Source organism: Nannospalax galili, unplaced genomic scaffold (genome assembly GCF_000622305.1).
Source record: "Nannospalax galili isolate Female #2095 unplaced genomic scaffold, S.galili_v1.0 scaffold302, whole genome shotgun sequence".
Classification (NCBI taxonomy): domain Eukaryota; kingdom Metazoa; phylum Chordata; class Mammalia; order Rodentia; family Spalacidae; genus Nannospalax; species Nannospalax galili.
In genome coordinates this window covers 1899792-1908412 of record NW_008350120.1, presented here as the reverse complement: position 1 = coordinate 1908412, position 8621 = coordinate 1899792, and the positions used below count along the sequence as shown (strand labels likewise).

Sequence of the window (8621 nt, the reverse complement as noted above, 5' to 3'; positions counted from 1 at the left end):
CCGCCGGCGCTCCTGGGGCCGGCTGGACCGGCACCTCGGGCCGCAGCCGGCCGGCGCCGCTCTCGGTGGCCTCGGAGCGGGCGCGAGCCCCGCGCTCCCGGGTAAGGACTGGAAGGGAGTCCTTCGGGCGGCCACCCGGCAGCTCCGCCACACGCCGGCAGCCCGTCCCGGTGCCAGCGCGTCGCTCCGCTCTCGGGCTCCTCGCGCCGCTGCGGAAGGCCGGTGACCGCCTTGCAAAGTTGCAGGACGGCGTGTGCCGCTTACTCATTTCGCTGTGGGATGTTCCCTGACCTGCGGGGAAGGACAGGGACGCGGGGCGCGGAGGAGGAAGCCAGCACCCGCGTGGATCGGCCGCGCTCGGCTTCACGTGCCTTCGCCTATCAGTAGTATTGTGTGTGCTGATCGTAGTGGGAATAGTAACGTTACCGGGCGGGCGCAGGAGGCTGGGCCGTGGGAGCCCACTGCGCTCGCCCAGTGCGCTGTTTTGGTTTGCTGCCTTTTACTATGAGATGTTTCGGGGCCTTCGTCGCCTCCATGTTTTACTGCCAGCGCTTACCTAGCTGAGAGAGAGGTTGAGAGAAACAATGTATACGGGATGTACACACTTGGCTGTAGGCTTTTTCTGATACAAAGTTAGGGGTTATTATGTTACTTCCATTGTGATGGGATGTAGGGCATGAAATACCATTGTTGTACGACTGCCTGCCTTGACCGAAATTCGGAGAAGGAAGGTGGCGTTTTAAGTAACTTTAGACTTGGTCATTTCAGAAATATATCATTTAAAAAGCAGCGTAGACAAACCATATTAGGTCTTTACTTCATTCCTTCCCATTTTCTCTATTTGAAAAACATTTCTTGTTTTACTGAACGTTAATGTGAGATTACTGTATGTTTTATATTTGCATTTAAATCCTTCCTGTAGAAAGAGTAAAACAGAAATGTTACTGTGTTGTCACATCCCTAGTTCCCTTTACACACACACACACACACACACACACACACACACACACACCCGCTCGGTTCCTTTCTGTTGACTTGGGTTCAGTTAAGTTAGTGAAACTCTTTGTCAACTGCAAGAGAAGTTGACTTAAAGTATTGACACCTTGTTATTTTAATTCTTAGCACACGATTAATGAAGAAAATGGCGGCCTTTTAAGAGGTGAAACACTTTCTAAAGAATGACAGTATAACAAAACTCTGGGAAATGTTTAGGACAATTCTGTGTTGTAGATTATTTTTAAGATTTGAAAGTAACACAGTCTTGAGAGCTGGGTGTGGTGGTTCACGCCTGTAATCCCAGCACTTGGGAGGCAGAGGTAGGTGGATCTCAAGGACAGCCTGGTCTACATAGTTTCATTCCAGGTCAGCTGGGGCTACAGGGAGACACTCAAAAAGACACACACACACACACACACACACACACACACACACACCAGGGAAGTACAGTGTAGTCCTAACTTTGGCCCCAAACTTTGTAAGTAAATCCTCTAAGATGATGATCTTTGGAAGGGAATGGAATCTCCAGTTGTTTTTGAAACATGTGAAGGTCTTTATAAAAATTATTTTATGTGCATGAATGCGTGTGTATGTGTGTAAGTGTACCACCTACATGCAGTGCCCACAGAGGCCAGAAGAGGGTGTTGGAGCCCTTGGAACTGGAGTTACAGACGGTTGTTAGCCACCATGTGGGTGCTGGGAATTGAACCTGGGTCCTCTGCAAAAACAGCCACTTTTTAACCATTGAACTATAAGAAAAGCTTTTTTGATTGTCACTACACCATATTAGAATCCATGTGGAAAAGACCCTGTAGTTAGGAAAGACCCTGAAAGTGAAATTGATGAGTTACATGATTTAGGGATGTAGTCAGTGAAATTGTGTGATGTTGCAGTGGTGAAGAAATGAAAACTAATATTGTTTGTGAAATAATGGAGATAAAGGTTTTTAAATTTTCTTTTGTGTGTATGAGCGTATTGCATGCATGTGCAGAAGTGCACCAGTGTTGTGCAATGCCTGGGAGGTCAGAAGAGAGTGTCGGGTAAATAAATCCAAGCGTTTTCTTTTATAGTTTTAGTTAGCTGATTTTTTTTTATGTTTAAAAGGCATATACTATATATGGCTTTACATTAACTATAATTATATTAAAGTTATGTTAACTACCTAAAAGTATTTTGAACTGTGGGTATTAATCTGAGACAGAGTTGGAAAAGTAGCTATATAAATAGGGATTTCCTGTTGTACAAATGTCAAGTGAACAGTGAAATTTACATTTGTCTGAAAGTTCTCCTTAACTTTAAAGTCTAATTACGTAGTAGTTACTTGGAATGCTCACAAGTCATTATCTGAGGCAGAAGTCTTACCCCTTGTAAAGCAGCCCCTGCTAGAATATTGTTTATGCTACAAGTCCAATTACTTTTTCTGTTAAAGAAACTTTTCCTGAAGCAATGATTTTGTATGTTTGCTTGTTTTTGTTTTTGAGACAGGGTCTCACTATGCAGCCTTGACTGGCCTGGAACTCACTGTATGGATCAGGTTGACCTGGAACTCACTGAGACTCAACTGCCTCTACCTCACAGGTGCTGGGATGAAAGGCCTGGGCCAGCCAAGGAAGTGCTCTACCACGTTTCTTACATCATCACAGTTGATGTCAGGAATAGGGACTGGTTCGGGGATGGTGCTGAAGTGGAGGTGGCAGGGATAGGGTTTCTGAGGACTGTCCAGGCCCCTTCAGTCAGTCCTGTGCCCCGAATCTCTTCTGTTCAGAGGGCAATTACTGTAATTGGAAAGACACCTTGGGTACACAACAGAAAAATTAGACACAACAGTATCATCCTAAGGACCAGCAAAAATGGTTGTGCAGCTGTGACTGTTGTTACTTTGTATTGTAAGGCTCTTCCATTAACAAAATTTCTCATACCTGCAAACTTTAAACAAGTGATAGAAAACTGTTCTTTACTACAGAAGGTACAGTTGAATAAAAAGTTGGTGTTCCAGAGAGATCTCAAAAGGCATTATTAATGCCTTTTGAGATAACGCAACTTTGTAAAATTTATAGTAGCAATTCTTTTTTGCTTTCTTTTTCTTTTTTTCTGAGACAAGGCCTCACTATATATCCTAGGCTGACCTTGAACTCACTATGTAGCCCGAGCTGGAACTGGGATCTTTCTGCTTCAGCCTCCCACAGCTAGGATTGTTAGGTATGCATAACCATGCCAAGCAAATTCTTTTTTTTTTTTTTTCTTTTTTTTTGGTATTTTTGAGACAGGGTCTCCCTGTAGCCCCAGCTGGCCTGGAACTCACTATGTAAACCAGGCTGGCCTTGATGGCCTTGAACTCACAGAGATCCCACCTGCCTCTGCTTCTCGAGTGCTGGGATTAAAGGGATGGGCCACCGCGCCTGGCTCTGTAATTCTTAATTTTTATTATTTTTCAAAAGATTAGATAAATGGGGTATTTTTATTTGTACCAGAGACTAGTGCATAGTAGGCACTAATGTGTTTTAATTTAGTTGAAAACCTGATCTTTCTGCTGGGAGATTTGTTCTCTAACCTGACTTCGTTATAGTTTACTGACGTCCTGGTGGCTTATTCCTAGGAATTTGTAATATTTGGAACATATTTTCAGTCTCATAATTGTACGTTATGTATTAATATATAAAGTTGATGTACATGCATTTCCATGAAAGTTTATAAAAGTATCCTTACAGCTTAATTTCCCATCCTTAAAATTTTGGTTTATTACATTTTCCTGTTATCTCAAATCATCATGTAGTGGTTGTTTAGCTCTGTCTCCTTTAAGTCAATATTTACGCCAAAGGGGGCTTTCATGGAACTTCATTGACGTTCCAAGATAAAAATGGTCCATTTTAGGTACAGAGAACAATAGATGCTGTCTGCCTGGTAGAGGTGTGAGGTGGCCTTCATTGCACCATTTTTAAACTTTTCATTTGTGACAGTCTTGGGAAGTCTCTAAGTGCTCTGGAATAAATTTTTCTTGCTGGGGTTGAACCCAGGGCCTTGTGCACAGTATCCAAGCACTCTACTGCTGACCTATGTCCCTAGCCCTGCAGTAGGCTTTCTGATGGATGTTTCCCTATTTTAAATCATTTTTTGCAGGTGGGGTGGCGCATGCCTTTAATCCCGGCACTCGGGAGGCAGAGGCAGGCAGGTGGATCTCTGTGAGTTCAAGGCCAGCCTGATCTACATAGTGAGTTCCAGGCCAGCTGGGGCTACAGGGAGACCCTGTCTAAAAAAGACCAAAAAATAAAAATAAAACCAAAAAAAAAAAATCTTTTTTCACATTTATTTGTATGTGTGTGGACAACTTGTGGGAGAAGTTTCTTTCCTTCTACCATGTAGGTTTTGGGTTTTGAACTCAGTCCCCAGGCTTGGTAGCAAGTGCCTTTCACAGCCAACTCATCTTGCAGCCCCTAAAATTTTTTCTATGTTGTTTTCATGTTTTACTTTTAGCAAGCTGATTAATTCCTTTCTTCTCTGTTAAATTATTTTTTTTTAGGGATGGGGAGGGGTCTTTAAATTTTTAAAATTACTTATTTAAATTTTTTATTTATTATTTTTATTTTATGTGTATGAGTGTATTGCCTGCAGGTATGTGAGTGTGCCCGTGCTGTGGAGGTCAGGAGAGGGCTTCGGATTCTCCTGGAATTGGAGTTAAGGATGGTTCATAGCTGCCATGTGGGTGCTGGGAATCAAACCTGGGTCCTCTGCAAGATCAGTCAGTGCTCCCAACCACTGAGCCATCTCTCCAGTCCCTTAAAAATTAAAAAAAAATTAGCCGGGTGTGGTGGTGCATGCCTTTAATCCCAGCCCTTGGGAGGCAGAGGCAGGCGGATCTTGGTGAGTTTGAGGACAGCCTGGTCTACATAGCCAGTTCCAGGTCAATTGGGGCTACAGGGAGACTCTGTAAAAACAACAACAAACCTCATAAATCAAAACTACCCCCCATATTATTGTGGAATATTACATACAAGAGTATGGGGACTGTGTGCTCAGAGTTTGGATACTGCTACCAAAAAAAAAAAAAAAGACCGATAAAACCATATTTACACCCCAGTGGCTATTTTTAGAACTTGGCCAAATAAATTCCAAAAGTTAAATGTGGTGGTGGTGGTGGTTATGGTGGTGGAGGCCTTTTAATCCCACCAGTCAGGCAGCAGAGGGCAGGTGGATCTCTGTGAGATTAAGACCAGCCTAGTCTACATAGTGAATTACAGGCCGGCTGTGGCTGCTAGGAGACCCTGTCTCAAAAAGATCAGAAAAAAAAAGTTGCAAAAATTATGGTATGAAAGGGGAATAATTTATTTCTTTTCTTTTTCTTTTATTCGTTCTTTTCTTTTTTTTTTTTGAGACAAGGTCTCCCTGTAACCCCAGCTGTCCTGAAACACACTATGTAGACCAGGCTCGCCTTGAACTCACAGAGATCCATCAGCCTCTATCTCCCAAGTGCTGGGATTAAAGGTGTGCACCACCACACCTGGCTAGAAATGATTTCTTTTATGATGGCCCTTGCACTTTAGATGTATGCTGGTGTTGGCTGTGAAATATTTAGAAGGACCAACCTTGAATTCAGAATGGGAAGTTTTAATCTCTTGTAGCATGTGAGGGACATAAGGGCACACATCTAGAGAAGCAGAAATGACAGGCTTTAGAAATGACAGTTTTAGAAAAGAGGGAAACCCTTCACTTTGCTTCTGCTGCTACAGGATAGAGGGCTCGCTGCCTGATGCAGTCGTGAAACAGTTTGAGATGGTTTTAGGTAGGCTTTCTGTTTTGTTTTGTTTTTTCTTCTTTTTCTTTTGTTTTGTTCTTAGATAGGGTCTCACTATGTAGCTCTGGATGGCCTGGAACTCCCAGAAATCCACCTGCCTCTGCCTCTGGAGTGCTGGGATCAAGGCATGTGCCACCACATCCAGCCCCTGTTTAGTTTTTTTAAAAAAAGATTTAAGACCCTTTCCTTGAAGGTTAATGCTTTACTTATTTATGTGTGAGTGGGTGTGTATGTGTGTGGACACACTCATGAGTCAGAACACAATTCTCTGGAGCTGGTTCTCTCTACATGTGGGTCTTGGGATCAAACGCAGGTTTTCAGGCTTGGTAGCACTCAGCTCCCTGCTCACATTTTCCATACTGGTATTCTGAGACAGTTTTACTGTGTATCACTGTTTGGAATTCGATATGTAGACCAGGCTAACCTTGAAGCTGCCAGCATCCTCCTACTCTGCCTCCCACCTTGTAGGGTTACAGGGATACTCCACTACAACTGGCTCTGTTCACATTTTAGCTTCTTTCCTTGTCACTTGTCACTTACAGAAGATGTTGAATAGTAGGAACAGTCAACTCTGCGAGAGTCACTGTAGCCAAATGGAATCCTAGAAGATTCACAGAAAAAAGTATTTGAATTTTACACTAAAGGGTTGGTGGGGATTAGCCAAAGTAGGTGCTAAGAAGGTGACAGTGTTATGTGAGCAGTGGGGGTAAGATGGTTGAAGAGGGAGTTAAAAAGCATTTTTTCTGGGGCTGGGGAGACAGCTCAGTGGTTAAGAGCACTGGCTGTTCTTGCAGAGGACTTGGGTTTGGTTCTCACCAACCATATGGAGGCTAACAACCATCTGTAACTAGTTCCAGGGGATCTGATACCCTCATTGTGTACACACAGGTGCACTTATATATGCAAAACCACTCATACACATAAAGTAAAAATAAATACATAAATAAAAGTGTTTTCCTGGTTGAGTGACTAGAAGCTTGATGTAAGGGATAGGATCAGGCTCTGATCATTCTTAGACTAAATAAGTTTGGGCTTCAGCCTGTATTTGAGGGTTGTAAGGACCTGGTAGGCATTTAAAATTTGTTGCAATCTGCTTTTAAGATCCTGAATTGTCACAGATGCTTAAGGTCCTGGGTTGGGAAGAAAGTGCTGAGTGAAAACAGTTTTGGAAAGGTTTTTTTTTCGGTCTTTTTTTTTTTGTTTTTTTGTTTTTTTTCTTTGAGACGGGGTCTCCCAGCAGCCCCAGCTAACCTGGAACTCACTGTAGACCAGCCTGGCCTTGAACTCACAGATATCTGCCTGCCTCTGCCTCCCTACTGCTGAGATTAAAGGTGTGAGCCACCACACGCAGTCTTTCCATATTGTTTTGAGATGGTCTTTTAGTGCCCAGGCCCGGCCTGGAACTCTTGCTCCTCCTTTCTCTACCTCCTAAGTGCTGGGGTTACAGGCATGAGGCACCATGCCTGGTTTATTGTTAGAGAGTCTCAAGAGCCTTTCCTGACTTTTTTTGAGACAGAGTTTCCCTGTAGCCCCAGCAGGCCTGTAACTATGTTGACTAGGCTGGCCTCAATCTCACAGAGATCTTCCTGCCTCTGCCTCCCAAGTGCTAGGATCAAAGGCATGTGCCACCAAGCCTGGCCCTCTGACTTTTTTTTTTTTTTTAATTAAATTAATTTTTTTACAGGGTATGCCCATGCACACTCATGCATGTGGGGCCACACATGTGGAGGTCAGAGAACAATTTTTGGGAATAGTTCTCTCCTTTCTAGTGGGTTCTGGAAATTAAGCCATGTCATCAAGTTTGGTGGCAAGTGCCCTTTACCTGCTGAACCATCTCACTGGCCCCAAAATTGAGCTTTAAGACAGATTTAGGCTCTTCCCGAGGACAGGAATTCAGGTTGTGTTCTTTATATCAGTATACTTAAAAGTAGGCGCTCAGTAGTTGGTGATTTGATGATGGCTATTTTAGAAAAAATGCCCTGGTCAAAAGTATGAAGAGAAGTTACCTGGAGGCAGAGGTATATGCTGTTGCAGTAGGCGTAGTGTGAGGTAGCCAAGGCACAGGGTAGATTGTTGGTAATGACAAAGAAGGAGGCGCTTCCAGTCACTGCAGAGGAGGGAGTTTGAGGAGAGCTGGAGGAGAGACATGTTCAAGAAGTATTTGAGGTGTAGGATTGCAATTCAGGGGTAGATTGGGACAGGAAATTGAAGATATGATTTCTCCGAAATTTGCCAGCTGTGGTCTACTGTGCAGTTTTCCCCCTGGTGCTAGGGACGTACCCAGGGCTTCAGACATGCTAGGCAAGTTCTCTACCACTTGAACTGTGTACCTCCAATCCCTACCATGCAGTTTTATCAAGACAGAGAAATCTGTGGGTACCAGTGTGGGGGACTGCCTGCTGCAATGTTGGCTTGAGGAAAAACTTCAAGAGTTGTAAAGTTACAAGTTTCCTGGTAACTTTATCCTGTAAAAAGTACACAAGCCCAAACTATTGATTCTGTGGATAGAAGAATATTTGGAAGGATACAGAAGCATTACTTTTCTAGGGAGTATATACTTTTTATTTTTTGCACGACAGGGTCTCCTTGTAGCCCCAATGACCTGGAACTCGCCCTGTAGGCCAGGCTGGCCTCTGTCTCACAGACGTCCCCTGCTGGCAATAAAAGCGTACATCACCCAGCCTGCTTGGGAGTATGTGCCTTCTAATGTTCTCCCCCAATTAAAAATAATAATTTTAATTAAATTTAAAAAACCTGTTTCTTACTTACAATGGCAGAAATACAAGATGACTGAAGGGATGAAACAAATGCTGGGAACTCCTCACAGATGCCCAGC

At 43.5% G+C, this 8621-nt stretch overlaps 1 protein-coding gene across 16 annotated transcripts in view; it reads left to right on the top strand.

The window, feature by feature from the left end:
• Window positions 1-8621, top strand: part of Kmt2c (lysine methyltransferase 2C) — a 297069-nt gene that overhangs the window by 983 nt on the left and 287465 nt on the right. The window lies entirely within an intron of this gene.